General features: G+C 36.8%; 1 long non-coding RNA gene across 1 annotated transcript in view; it reads left to right on the forward strand.

Annotated features, from left to right (window-relative positions):
• Positions 1-15,355, forward strand: part of LOC148110253 (uncharacterized) — a 289,301-nt gene that overhangs the window by 90,869 nt on the left and 183,077 nt on the right. The window lies entirely within an intron of this gene.

The following is a 15,355-nucleotide window of genomic DNA, read 5'->3' on the forward strand; positions in this document are numbered from 1 at the left end:
CCTTTAATTTACATTGTTTGATGTAATTTTGTCTTCAGAGTGTCAAGTTACAAAGTTAATGTAAGTTTTTAAAGTTGGACGAAATAGAGTTAAGAAATCGTAAGTTTTAATTTTTTAAGTTATAGTTTCTTGTAGTAGGAAAAAAATAACTATTGGTGAGAGAATTTCCCTCCAGAGAAAACATCAATTGTAAATGGTTTTACACATGAGTAATAACAAGCTTTCAATGAGCAGATCATCTAATCTTATATAAAATCTTTAAAAGTGTCGAGAAGTACTGGAAAGGGTCCCCAATTCATTCTATAATGCATAAATTTGAAATCACAACCACATAAGGGCAGAAGAAATGAGAAATACTGGCCTGGGATATAAGTGCAAAAATTCTGAATAGAAAATTAGCAAACTAAATATATAATAGTCTTCAAAGCACAAAATATATATGATGAAGTTAAAGTTTACCTATGGAACTCAAGGAAAATTTAATATCACAAAAAAATCTTTGAACATCATTCATCATATCAATAGATTAAAATAGAAAGCCTGTAAGACTACCTCAATAGATGTAAAAAAAAAAAATCATGATAAAATCCTTGGTAAACTGAGATTGGGAAGGATGTCAGCAAGATGGAGGAATAGGATATCTCAGCAATTGTACCTCCCACAGAAACAATGATTTTTAACAATAGTCCCAGATGAGAATACCTTTATGGGAGGCCAAGAGTAAACCCGAGAAGTTCCAGCACCTTTGGTGGACCAAAAAAGCTGAGAGTAGATGCATTGAAAAAGAGAAGAGCAGTTTTCACTTCACCGATGTCACCCCTCAAGGAAGCACAACTCTGTGGGAAGAAAGTTCAGTTCTTGATTTTTCCCAAGGGGAAGAGTGACAGCAAAGTGTGCCCCCAGTTTTCCCCAATCATTTAGCATATTGTCCAAGAGGTCCATTTCTTTCTTGCCCTACCCAAAACACTGAAGGGATTGACATGGCTGAGAAATCTCAGGACCACTAGAAGCAGAGAGAAGGGTGGGGCTCACAGCACACAGGGGATCTTAACAATAGGCTGTGGATCCTTTAAACATGCTCAGGGTCTCCACTGAGTGCCCCACCCACACCTCTGTGGGACCCCTCATACGGGCACCCCACAGTGAGTAGATGCTCACTCTCTGTGTGCCCCCCTGTGACCAGCAACAGGCACGCCCCTGCCAACTGACCACAAAGAAAGCTCTTTGGATGGCGTTGAGTCATCACAGACCTTCCAGAAGCTCCCATGTGTAACACACAAACATCAGCAACTGGCTCAAATCTGTTGCATTGGGAGATGGCATACAACCTTGATACTTCAGGCACTTCCCTGGAGAAAATAAACAAAAGACTCAGTATGCAAGAGGGCTTTGCAGAATTAAAGGGAAGCATGCAATTCTAATCTTCCATCCAAAGAAGGAATAAGAACAGTGGAGCAGGGGCACCAGTAGAAAAGGTCTGAGAGACTACCAGAATCTCTAACCAGGCTGACTGGCTATGGCCTTTCTTGAAGCCAGTCAGTAAGATTAGAGAAGGTAACTACTTCTTCAAAAGTGAAGACAACAATACAGGCTTTAAATATATGAAGTAATGAAATCTATCAAGATTGAATCATCCATAAATAGAAAAATTGAACAGACCAATAATAAGTAAGAAGATTGGGTCAGTAATCAAAGACCTTATGACAAGGAAAAGCCCAGGATCAGATGGCTTCATAGGTGGATTATGCAAAAACTTAAAGAAGAATTAATACCAATCCTTTTCAAACTCTTCCAAAAAATTGAAGAGATGGGAACATTTCCAAACTCATTTTATGAGGCCAGCATACTGATACTGAAGCTCAACTATGAAACTACAAGAAATAAAAACTACAGGTCGTTGTGCCTCATGAACATTGTTGCAGAAATCCTCAATAAAATACTAACAAACCAAATTCAGCAGCACAATGAAAAATCATACACCATGACCAAACGGGTTTTATCCCTGGATTCAAGGATTGTTCAACATATGCAAACCAATCACTGTGATGTGCTATGTTAACAGAATGGAAGATAAAAAAATCACTTGAACATCTGAGTAGGTACAGAAAAAGCATTTGACAAAATTCACCATCTTTTCATGATAAAACCTCAACAGATTAGATACAGAATAACTATAATTCAACTTAATAAAGGCCATATATAACAAATCTACAACTAATATACTCAGTAGTGAAATGCTGAATGCTTTTCTTTTAAGATCAAGAACAAAACAAGGATGCTCACTTTCACCACTTCTATTCAATATTGTACTGGAAGTTGTAGTCAGAACAATTAGTCAAGGAAAAGAAAAGGCATCACATTGGAAAGGAAGAAATGAAATAGTCTCTATTGCCAGATGACATGATCCTATGTATAGAAAACACTAAAGACTGCACCAAAAGCCCTCTCAGAATTAATAAGTAAATTCAAGAAATTGGCAGGATACAAAAATCAGTGTATAAAAATCAGTTCCATGTCTATACATGAACAACAAACTGTCTGAAAAAGAAATTAACAAAAAACAATTTGTACACTGAAAAAATTATAAAACACTGGTGAAGGAAATTGAAGACAATCCAAGTCAAAGATCTCTCATGTTCATAGATTTGAAGAATTAATATTAAAATACCTCTAACACTCAAAGAGATCTATAGATTTAATGGAATCTCTATTAAAATTCCAGTAACATTTTGCACACACACACCACCCTAAAATTCATGTTACCCCTAAAGACCCCAAATAACCAAAACAATCTTGAGCAAGAAGAAAAAAGCTAGAAGCATCATATTTTCTGATTTCAAAGTATTACAAAGCTATAAAGCAAAACAGTATGGTACTGGAATAAAAATAGACATATAGACCAATGAAACAGAATAGAGAGCCCTGAAATAAACCCACCATAGTCATCTAAACTTCAATATGGGCACCATGAATGCAAAATGAAGAAAAGACAGTCTCTTCACTAAGTGGTTTTGGGGAAACAGAATATCTACAAACAAAAGAATGAAATTGAATCCACATCTCACACCATATATAAAAGTCAACTCGAAATGGATTAAAACCTTCAATGTAAGACCTAAAACCATAAAATTCCTAAAACAAAACAGGAAAAAGCTCACTGAAATAGGTCTTAGCAATGTTTTTTCATATATAACCCTAAAAACACAGGCAAGAAAAGCAAAAATAGACAAGTGATATTGTATCTAACTAAAAACTTCTGGACAGCAAAGGCAACATCGAACAGAGTGAAAAGGCAACCTATAGAATGGGAGAAAACATTTGCAAACAATATATCTTATGAGAAATTAATATCCAAAATATATAAGCAACTTCTGTAACTCAATAGCAAAACATAGAAATGCCACCAGCAAAATTATCCATCTAGTTCCATGTAAGTGTCCAGAACATTTATGGTCCTTTGAGAGTCATGATTCTTGTGATCATTTGCAAACAAATGCAAATGCCTGATGGGGTGAAAAACCATGATCAAATGGTGCAATCAGCTTAGTTTGCATGATTCATATGCTTTTTAAAAAAATTCTGAGTCTTCTTCTCAAATACTCCTGATTCTATTAATATTATTAATAAATAATATAGGCAGGAGTCAGAATTGCCAAGTCAATAATGCCACAAGTTCTCCAAGAAAACTGTCTGGGATTGAATGTTTCTATTATTACTAAATGTGTGATTGGGACAAGACATTTAACATCTCTATGTTTCAGAAACTTCATCTCTGAATGCGAATAATAGTATCACCCTCATAGAATTTTAATAAGTTGTGGTATGGTTTGCATATTGATGAGGAATGTGTTTCTAGAGCCTGAAAATTTTTCAGTGCCTCTTTTGTACAGAAAGAAGCCAAGCAGTTCTATCCTTGGGTTAGATCTAGAATAGGTTAAAACTTCTGCAGAGTCTCAAGTGATTTCTTGAATGTGGGATCCAGAAGAAAAGTGTTAAGCATTGGCAAAAAGCAGTTCAGTGACTTTCCAACTGTAATACATTTTCATTTCCCTAAATGTATGCTAAGTACCAAGGGAAGAATGTACTCTATATAAAACCAACTTCCCTGAACTGTTCATTATTTATAAACAATTTAACATGAATTCACATGCTGATACTTATTTCCTTAGGTATGGTATGTATTAATTGGTTTATTTAAATTGTATTTGGATTAAGTCTTCAAATTTTAGCATTCAGTAAAGTATTTAAATATTGCTGACAGCTAAAAAGTGTAGTATTCTGTTCAATCCTTTAACCAGTTTTCATGGTTTACTGATTAACAGCAATCCATGATTGATTTCTTCTTCCACCACAGGTAAAGTGTCATGTAAGTATCATCAGAAATATGATATTTCTAGGTATTGGAGGCTCACTACTTCACTTTGAAGACTGCAAGGGTTTGGATCTAAGTTAAGCTGAATTCAGACATTGAAGTTAGACCAAGGAATTTGTTTCTGAACCTTGTGAATTCTTTAGTTCTAGGAAGTTGATATGCCAATGATTACTACAAGATTTCTTATTGACTCTAAAAAATGCATAGTAAAAAAATCAGACAAGTCACATTTAACACATTAAATGCTGATGAAAGAAATTGCATATTTTACCTTTGAGAGTCACCAATATTGCAATAACTCAGTATCTTACAGATCTTGTCAAACGCACAAAAGAATGTAACAAGCATTTTGACTAACTGGTTGATGATGATGATTTATATACAGGGTATTTTTGGTAAAGTGCTCTTGGCAACAATACCTGCTGAGGAAGGAAAAGCAATATTACATTAATATGGCAGATTATAAAGGGTTAACAAAAATTCTTCTTCTGAGATGTTGTATTGTGCAGGCTCATAGATCAAACTCAGAAGATGGTGAGAGGACTTTGGCTCTGCTGGCCATTTATCCACAGGAGGATCAGTTTAATAAGAAGTTCAATTGTAAGGTTGGCTTTACTAGAAGCATACCAACTCATTCTATTATTCTAAATATTATGACATTCCCTCCTCACTTGTAAATTGGAAAAGATTTTCTTAGGAAGAAATAAGTAATTGTCTTAGATCTTTAGAAACAATTGCGGATTATACTGAAGGCAGCTGCAGTAATGTCAAACTCTTGGACACTTGAAATGAGCCATTTCTTGGGCAGATTCCATTTTCTCAAAGTGTCTGTTTAATCAAATCCAAGAACTCTCTTGGCTCTAAGTTTCTTTGTGAACAGATTGAAAGGTGTATAGAGGTCTAGGCTCACCTAAAAGTAGATTCAGTAGTGACGGATATAGTGGATGCTATTGTATGAAATCTAGATACTACCCTTCTGGAACCGCAGCACTCATTACTCCAAGTTACAGAAATGCTGGTTACTAATAGCTCTTAGCTAAGTCTTTCTCTGAAATTGTCCTTACCTAGAGGAAGCCACCTCATCCAAGTTTGCTCCCTTCCCTGGGGCAGCCTGCATCCAATAACTAGTTATTGAGGAAGTTGCAAAGGTCCAACATCATTGCCTCCATTTGAGACTACTTTCAAGGGCCATTCCCAGATCCAGAACTTCCCAGAGGACTGGCTGCAGCCTCTGTTGGAAGACTGCATTGCAGTTCAACTTGTCTGTCTGTCCTAATACTGTTTTCCCTTCCTCAGTAGGTGTTGTTCTCAAGAGCACTTTACAAAAAATATCCTGCATACAAATCTTCATTTCATTGTTTCTCTCAGAGGGAATGTATCCTCTGACAGTTGATTATGTCAGGAGTGGTTCCAGGAAGTAGACTGTAAAGTGAATTGGATCTCCCTCTGGCCAACTGGTAATGACTCTATCATTGTTGGCAAGTAGAGTACTCATAGACCTCAACATGTTGTAGTGGTATATTATTAAAATATTCACTAATGGTGAACTGAAATGGGATGCTAGTGAAAGGAAATGCCTCATTAGGAGAATATCTTAGGCATTTGAAAGGTTCTGGGGATCGTAATTATAAGTACTGTGGAATCAGACAGCCTTTGCTCAGTACTATTGGTACATTTAAGAAAGACATTAAAATGCTGAGGGTAATAAATAATTAGTTAAATGTGAGCTCTGAAACCAAGGGGCATTCTTAGTAGCACAAAAAGAGACTCTCAATTCCTGCAGCTGGAAGAGGAGAAAAGAACTTTACAAGAGTAGTAAAGCTTCAAAGAAAGTTGACTTTAACTGTGGCAAATCTGATATGCCATAATCAGGAGACTATTGAAAACATATGGAATCCTGGGCCTAGGAGTGTGGCCATCTGGGTCAATTTATCAAAAAATCTTGAATTCCTAGATCCTCTAGATCTCTCCGAGCCCACAGAAGTGGTCCAAGCATCCTTACTAAAGGCTAGGGCTTCCCCCTTCTGCTTTGTAAGACAATATACATCCCTTTCAGGATCTATCTCCACCTCCTCTCCTGACTGTCAGACCAATATCTAGGATCAATTTACCATATAACCCAGCCAGGGAAGTGCTAGGTTTGCTAAAGAAGAGAAACAAAAGACTATATACTGAAGACTCAATAAGACCTGGTTAACATATAGTAGCAAGGGCCAAGGGAATTTTCATAGGGTTTCTTCTTGAAGTGCTGGGTCAGGGGCACAGAACGTGAAGCTGGATAAATGAGAGTTTATTTGCCACTCTTCTGGAATACAGGATTCAATTCCCTGATAAGACTTTAGAAAAAAAAGTATTAACATACTGCTAAGATGATCCTTGGGAGCTTAGAAAAAAACAAATTCCTGTTCTAAATGAAGGGGAAATTTTTGACCTACTATAACTAACAGCTGAGATAAGGATCAATAGGCAGAGAGAAGTGAAGAGAGAGGGGATGCACTGTGTACACCTAGAAAACATACCAGCTGACAGTGGGAGGTTTGTAAGAGAGCTATGGAGACATACTGTTTACCAAAGCAACAAGGATTGCATTGGTGAGAGGGATCTCCATGTCACTGGAGAGCTCAATAATGTCTTTCCCCTGTAGCTAAGAATGGAGAGATGCTATTATTGAACTGGAAATGGGAAGGATAGAGCCTGGGTACATAATCATCAGAAACAAACTGTGCATAGTTACTGTAATGAGAAGCAAGACTGGAGTGGCAACTCAGGGTCTGACCTTCAGTTACAAAATGACTAACAAGGCACAATATTATTAGGGGAAAGATAAATGAGCAACCAACAATGATATTGCTTCATTTGTGCAACCAAAAGAAATGAAAAATCTGTATGATTAGGAAGCTAAGGGCACCAGTCCTATGTGGATCATATGGCAATCCCTTGCCCAGTTTCCAGACCTGAGCCAAGTCTCAGGCCCTTGAACCTACTGACTAAAGGAGATGCTGAATCCACAGAAGGAAGGACTATATAACTCCATGGTAAATGTATATGGTAATAATTCCCTCAATTCTTTCCCCAAAGGAACCTATCACCATTTATTCAGTTAACCGTACACTGAGGAAAAAAAGAATATCCAGACATTGTAAGGGCTCTTGGATATAGGATCTGAATTGACATTGATACCCAGAAATCTGAAGCATCACCATGGACCCCCTATATTAGATTGGGGATTATAAGGTAATAAATGGAACAATGGCCTAGGGGTGGCTCACATGGGTTGCCCTATCTCCAAACATATAATTGGTAATTGGTACAACTCCCACACTTGTTCCTTGGCCTGTGGAATAAATGCTATGATAGTAAGGAAGGTTAAGTGGAAGTCATTGAAACTGCCTACCCCACTCCTAGTCAAGATGGTAAATAAAAACAATATTGTATTCCAGAAGGAATGACAGAGATTAAGACCTAAAAGAGGCAAAGATGGTTGTTCCTATCATTTAATTTACCAGTCTTGCCCCCATGAACAATTTAGATCCTGTTGGATAGTGGTGCACTACTGAAAACTCAACAAAATTGTAGCCCCAATTGCAGCTGCTATGGAGGTGTGCTAGAGCAGATTAATATAGACTCAGGTATACAGTTTGTAGCCATTGATATAGCAAATGTGTCATTTTCCACTGTTGTTCAAAAAGTGTATTAAGAACAATTTGTATTCACATGAAATAGAAAATATGAAATACGTTTGGTCTTGATTCAAGCTATGTTAACTTTCCAACTCTCTCTTAAAATATAGCTCCAAGAGACCTAAACCATTTGGACACTCTGCAGTATATCACATTAGTCTTCTATATTGATGACTCATATTAATTGGAACAAATAATTAAGAAGTGGTGCATATGTTGGAGGCTTTGAGGAGATGTATGTATGTGCTCTTTGATAAGATATGAGTTATTTTAAAAAATAACTTTTACTGGGGCACATGGGTGGCCCAGTTGGTTGAGCCTCTGACTCTTGATTTTGGCTCAGGTCATGATCTCAGAGTTGTGAAACCAAACCCTGAATTGGGCTCCATGCTGAGCAAGGATCCTGCTTAAAATCTTAAAATTCTCTCTCTCCCTCTCTCTCTGCCCCTATCTCCACTTGCTCTCTCTCAAAAAAAAAAAAAATAACTTTTATTTATTTCCTATAAAATATTTTGATAAAAATAATGTATAATTTTATTGACTTGCCTGCCACATGCAATTCTGTGCTTACCACTATATACATATTACTACATTCAATCTTACAATAAACCTATTATTGTTTTCATTCTACCAATGATGAAGCTGAAGCTCAGAGTAGTTACAAACTTGGTCAAATTTATACACTGGTAAGAAGATTCAGAACCAGAACTCAGTCTGTTTGACATCAAAACTCATGCTTACCTCTGTTACTGCACAGAGACACAAATGGTTCCCCAAACCTGTTGTTCAGAGTTGATTCTCTGGTCCTCATCACTTCTTTTTTCTTTTTACCTTGTCACTAAACAGGAAATAGCTCATTATTTTAGCCAGATGGCAGCCAAATTACACCTGAGGGGGGAAAAAAAAAAAACTGCCTTTACTGTAAATGACACATAAATCATAATGTTTAAATCACCCTTTCAACATATGCCAGGAAAAAATACAGGGGGAAATGATTGAATTTTTCAGAAATAGGCATAAATCGCTTAGTATGGACAGAATTGAAGCTTTCAAAAATGTCAAGAATGTATCAGTCTGTTAATATCTTGCTTCAGACTGCTGGTTGAAAGGCAACACCTTCTCAGGAAAGGTGCACTTGAGGAGTCTTAGAAATATTTGAAGAAGTCATGATGCCAAATTGAATTGGGAAACTGGCCAAAGCAGCATTTTCCCAGGGCAATAACTTTTATTCTCCGATTTGTCATCATGAATATATATTTATTCCATAAATGTACATATAATGGATGCTTTCTAATAATGATGATTATCTACTCCCAAATAGCATTCTACTTTGTTCTTAGAGCCATTTCCTCTGTATCTGTTGGATTCATCTTTAGCCTGAACTACTGTCCTACTGGAAAACACAGGGCATGTCTTTATAGCCTGGATTTTCATCAAAGGAGTCAACCAAAATAGTTATAGAAATTTAATTTCAATTTAGGGCTTAAACACAAAATAATATCCTTTGTTGGCTGTTATCACTGTTGTAGTGACAGAAACCAGAGAGGAAGAGATGAGGATTGATTGTAAACTCTGCTTCTTATAAATAAAAAAAAGGCAATATGCCAGAGGCTTCTATTTATTCTCTAAGAAGTAAATGGAAAACTATAAATGAAATAACTATTGTTATTTGAGTTTTATAAAATTTATAACTGAGTTCTGCCAAAAGGCTACTTAAGTTGAATTTACTTCTATAGGGACTAGAATTTCATATTTCACAGTGAACATAAAAGGATTGTTGAATTTTATATGGAAAACTAGCATGGGGCGCCTGGGTGGCTCAGTTGTTAAGCGTCTGCCTTCGGCTCAGGGCATGATCCAGAGTCCTGGGATCGAGCCCCATATAGGGCTCCCTGCTCTGCTGGGAACCTGCTTCTTCCTCTCCCACTCCCCCTACTTGTGTTCCCTCTCTCACTGGCTGTCTCTCTCTGTCAAATAAATAAATAAAATCTTTAAAAAAAAAAAAGAAAACTAACACTAAAAATTATAAAAGTATATTTATTAAACCAAGTACTATAATTAGGTTATTATATCAAACATACTTCAACTATCTGCTAATATTAGGAAGAAATAAATTGTAAATCAAATTGTCTTTCTTTTTTTTGGTGGGGAAATCAGACAGAAACATTTGGTATAATGTTATAACATCTTTCATTTTACATTTGACATTTTACAGAACATAAAGGGTAATTTTTACAAAGAAATATGGAAACTTCAGCTTTTCCCAATGGTCTTTTATAATTTGTTATTCAAAGCCATTCTATTTTAAAGTGTTTATTCTGACATCATCTTTGCCATTGTTTCCTTCTTCCAGGTCATTATTTTTCAATAGCTTTGCCTGATTCTCCAGCACACTTTTTTATATTTATAAAATTGGATAATCATCCATACACTGGTAGTTTCATAGAAAGGGAAAAGGATTATTAATGGAATTGCTAAACAGAAAAAGATGTTTTGAGTGGAAACTAATATTTAAATTAATATTTTTGTACTTTGACTTTTGCTTTCCTAAAGGATAGCATGTTGCAGAGGCTTAGTGAATAAGAATTCATAGACTAGAAGATGTGTTTAAGGAAAAGGCTGTGGAAGGAGATAATATGTATATCATTCTGTTCAGGCCGCCATAACAAAATACCACAGGTTGAGTGGCTTAAACCAGAAATTTATTTTCTTATGGCCCTATAAGCTGAAAGTCCAAAATCAGGATGCTCTCAAGATTGGTTTCTGGTGAGGCCTCTCTTCCTGGCTTGTAGATGGACCCTTCTCATTGTGTCCTCACATGGCATTTTCTCTTTGTAATGTGAGAGATAGACATAGAATGAGGGAGAGAGAGAGAGAGATCTAGTGTCTCTCCCTTTTCTTATATGGATGCAAATCCTAACAGATTAGGGCCTTCCCTTTTGACCCCATTTAACCTTAATTATGTCTGTAAGGCCCTATCTCCAAATATGGTCACATTAGGAATTAGGGCCTCAATATATGGATTTAAGGCAAAAAAATTCAGTCCCTGGCAACATGTGCTCAATTATAGCTCTGTTGCTTTCTTCTTGTTTCATCTTGGATAGATTATAAGTATCATTTAGTCTTAATTTGATAACCTATATAATGTGGAAAATTACTCAATTCATAGGATTTTGACATGGATCAAAGAAACAGTGGATTTTAAGGATTCAGCACTGTACCTGGCATAGAATAAGTGCATAATAAATACTGGTTGTTATTTTGGATTCCTGTTGATACCCCAGTGCTAATTCAATCTGAAAAATGAAAAAGGATTGTCTTCTTTCCTTCATGACACAAAGAAATGGGGAACCTGGAAGAGATCAGGGAAGATGGTTGAGTAGGAGGATCCTGAATTCTTCTTGTCCCACAGATGTACTGAAGTAATAACTATGCAACAAACTCTGAAAATTACCTGGAATACTGCAGAACACATCTTCCAAAAGCTAGTCATAGAGAGAAGGCCACATAGAAAAGGGCATAGGGGTAGAGATGATGTCAGGAACCAAACCCCTGGTACAACTAACCACAGGTGGGAAGGACATCACAAGCATGGAGGAGCAAGGGAATTAGATTTCATACCAGGCACTCCTGGCCTTGGAGACCTGCATGGAAATACAAATCCCCATAACACCTGGCTATGAAAATCAGTGGGGTTTAATTTTAGAAAGCCAGAGGGTTATAGGAAACCAAGTCTTTGCCCATAAAGGGCCAGTTCATTAAATGACTCAATCTGACACACAGCACAGAAGCAGTAGTTGAAAAATTCCTGGGGTATATGTGAAGAAAATTTCTTGACTAATTTTAGGATGTTTGCTAGAGAGGTAGTGATCTTCAGGAGATTGCTCCAGGAATAAAAGTGCTGGTGGGTGCCATTTTTCCTCCCCTCCCCAAGCCTGAGTAGCTGGAGGCTTGCAGGGGCCAAGTCTTACACTCTCCATCTACCTTTCTAGCACTGTGTGCCTTGCCCCACAGTGGTGGGTGCAGTGGTGGGTGCAGACCTACTCCCTACAACCTGCCTACCTCTGCAGATATCCCTCAAAAGCAGCTCCTGCCTCACCATAAACTCTGCCCTTTGGGTCCCCCATAGCTATCACAGCAGCTAATTGCAGACAGCCAGAGTGAGGGCAAGTTATTCCTATTAGTGTATCCTCAGAAGCTTCAGCTGGGTTTCTCAAGAGTGTGGGGAGCAAATCCTGCCCAGTGTACCCACAATAAGTGAAGTGGGTCATGGGTTGAGGTCCAGCCCCCCTTCTTCCACCATGTTCACAGCAATTGCAACTCAGCCATTACAATAGGAGAGTGCATGCAGTCCACATAAAGGAAACCCCTGGAGTGCATGGTTCTGATGACTGAATGTGTGGAGGTTCACTATAGAGCTCCGCAGGACCTCTTCTACACAAAGCCACTACTTTGAGGACCAGAAGATGTGACTTACATACCTAAAACATAGAAATAAATACAGAAGGTTAGAGAAAATGAAGAAACAGAGGACTATGTCCCAAATGAAAGAATAAGATAAAAACACAGGGAAAGAACTAAACGAAACAGAGACAAGCAATAGGGCTGATAAAGAGTTCAAAGTAATGGTCATAAAGATACTCACCAGACTTGATATAAGAGCAGATCAACTCAGAATTCAACAGAGATGGAAAACAAAAAATAATGAGCTGAAGAATACAATAAGTGAAGACAAAAATGCTCTAGAGAGAATCAACAGAATATTAGAAGTGGCAGAAGAATGGATGAGTGATCTGGAAGACTGGATAATGGGAAGGAACCAATCTGAACAGCAAAAAAGAAAAAAAGAATAATAAAAAATAAGAATAAATTAAGGAACCTCTATGACACCATCAAGTATCATAACACTCACATCATAGGGATCCCAGGAGGTAAGAGAAAAGTGGCATTAAACTTATTTGAAGAAATATAATAGCTGCAAACTTCCCTAATTTGAGGAAGAAAATAGGCATTCATGTCCAGAATCAAAGAGAAGCCCAAACAAAATGAACCCAAACAGGTCCACACCAAAACATGTGATAATTAAAATGGCAAAAACCAAAGATAAAGAGAGAATCTTAAAAGCAACACTAGAAAAGAAAACAGTTACATACAAGAGGAAAACCCAGAAGTCTATCAGCTGATATTTCAGCATAAACCTTGTAGGCCGGAAGAGAGTGGCATGATATATTCAAAGTGCTGAAAGGAAAAACCCTACAACCAAAAAAACTGTACCTAGCAAGGTTATCATTCTGACTTGAAGGAGAGATAAGAGTATCTCAGACAAACAAACAAATCACCATTAAATCAGCCTTACAAAAAAGGTTAAAGGGGGGAATGAAGAATGAGAGACTATGGACTGTGAGAAACAAACTGAGGGCTTCAGAGGGGAGGGGGGTGGGGGAATGGGATAGACCGGTGATGGGCAGTAAGGAGGGCATGTATTGCATGGTGCACTGGGTGTTATACGCAACTAATGAATCATCGAACTTTACATAAAAAACCAGGGATGTACTGTATGGTGACTAACACAATATAATAAAAAAATATTATTAATAAAAAAAGGGTGTTCTTTAATGGAAAGAAAAGGTTATAACTAGAAATAAAATTAAGAAAGGAAAAAAATCACTGGTAAAGCAAATATATAGTAAAGGTAGTAGGTTAATCACTTATAAAGCCAGTATGGAGGTTAAAAATACAATAGTAAAATCAATTATATTTAAAAAAATTAGTCAAGGGATACATAAAAATTAAAGGATGTAAAATATGACATTTACATAAAACATGGAAGGGGCAGTAAAAATTTAATGCTTTTAGAATGTGTACGAATTTAAGTGACTATCAACTTTATATAAAATAATATATGCATAAGGTGTTATATATGAACCCTATGGTAACCACAAGTCAAAAACCTATAATACGCAAAAAAATAAAAAGAAAGGAATCCAAGCATGAAACTAAAAAAAGCCATCAAACCACAAGGGAAGAGAATAGGAGAAAAAGAAAGGAATAGAGAAATTTGTACAAAACAACCAGAAAAGAATCCATCTATATGCTGCCTATAAGAGACTCACTTAGTTTGAAAGACACATACAGACTGAATATGAGGGGATGGAAAATGATATTCCATGCAAATGGAAGCAAAAAAACCAAAAACCAAAATCAAAACTGGTATAGCAATACTTATATCAGAAAAATAGACTTTAAAACAAAGTGTATAGCAATAGACAGAGAAGGGCACTACATAATAATCAAGGGATCAGTCTAAAAAGAGGATGTAACAATGGCAAATAATGGTGTACCCCAAATAGGAGCACCTGAATGCATAAAGTAAATATTAATAGGGGTATATCGACAGTCATACGGTAATAGTAGGATATTTTAATACCCTACTTACATGAATGGATTGATCATTCAGACTAAAATAAGAAAATTGAATTTATTTTTTGATTTTTTATTATGTTAGTCACTGTACAGTACATCATTAGTTTTTGATGTAGTGCTCCGTGATTCATTGTTTGCTTAAAACATCCAGTGCTCCATGCAATACGTGCCCTCCTTAATACCCATTACTGGGCTAACCCACCCCCCTCCCCTCTAAAACCCTCAGATGTTTCCCAGAGTCCATAGTCTCTCATGGTTCGTTTCCCCCTCTGATTCCCCCTCTTCATTTTTCCCTTCCTTCTCCTAATGTCCTCCATGCTATTCCTTATGTTCCACATATAAGTGAAACCATATGATAATTGTCTTTCTCTGCTTGACTTATTTCACTTAGCATAATCTCCTCCAGTTCCATCCATCTTGATGCAAATGTTGGACAATCATTCTTTCTGATGGCTGAGTAACATTCCATTGTATATATGGACCACATCTTCTTTATCCATTCATCTGTCGAAGGGCATCTCAGCTCCTTCCACAGTTTGGCTATTGTGGCTATTGCTGCTATGTACATTGGGGTGCATATGGCCCTTCTCTTTGCTACGTCTGTATCTTTGGAGTAAAATTGAATTTAAGTAAAAAAAAAAAGAAAGAAAGAAAAGAAAACAGTAGCTTTGAACAACATATTAGGTCAAATGAACTTAACCGTTATATACAGAACGTTCCATCTGCAACTAGCAGAATACATATTCTTTTTAAATGCACATAGAACATTCTCCAGGATAGACCTCAAGTTAAGCCACAAAATAAGCCTCAATAAATTTAAGAAAATTGAAATCATAGCAAGCATTTTTCCCCAACCATAACAGTATAAAACTAGAAATCA

This window comes from Ursus americanus, chromosome 4 (assembly GCF_024610735.1).
Source record: "Ursus americanus isolate L20-20 chromosome 4, mUrsAme1.1.p, whole genome shotgun sequence".
Taxonomy (NCBI): domain Eukaryota; kingdom Metazoa; phylum Chordata; class Mammalia; order Carnivora; family Ursidae; genus Ursus; species Ursus americanus.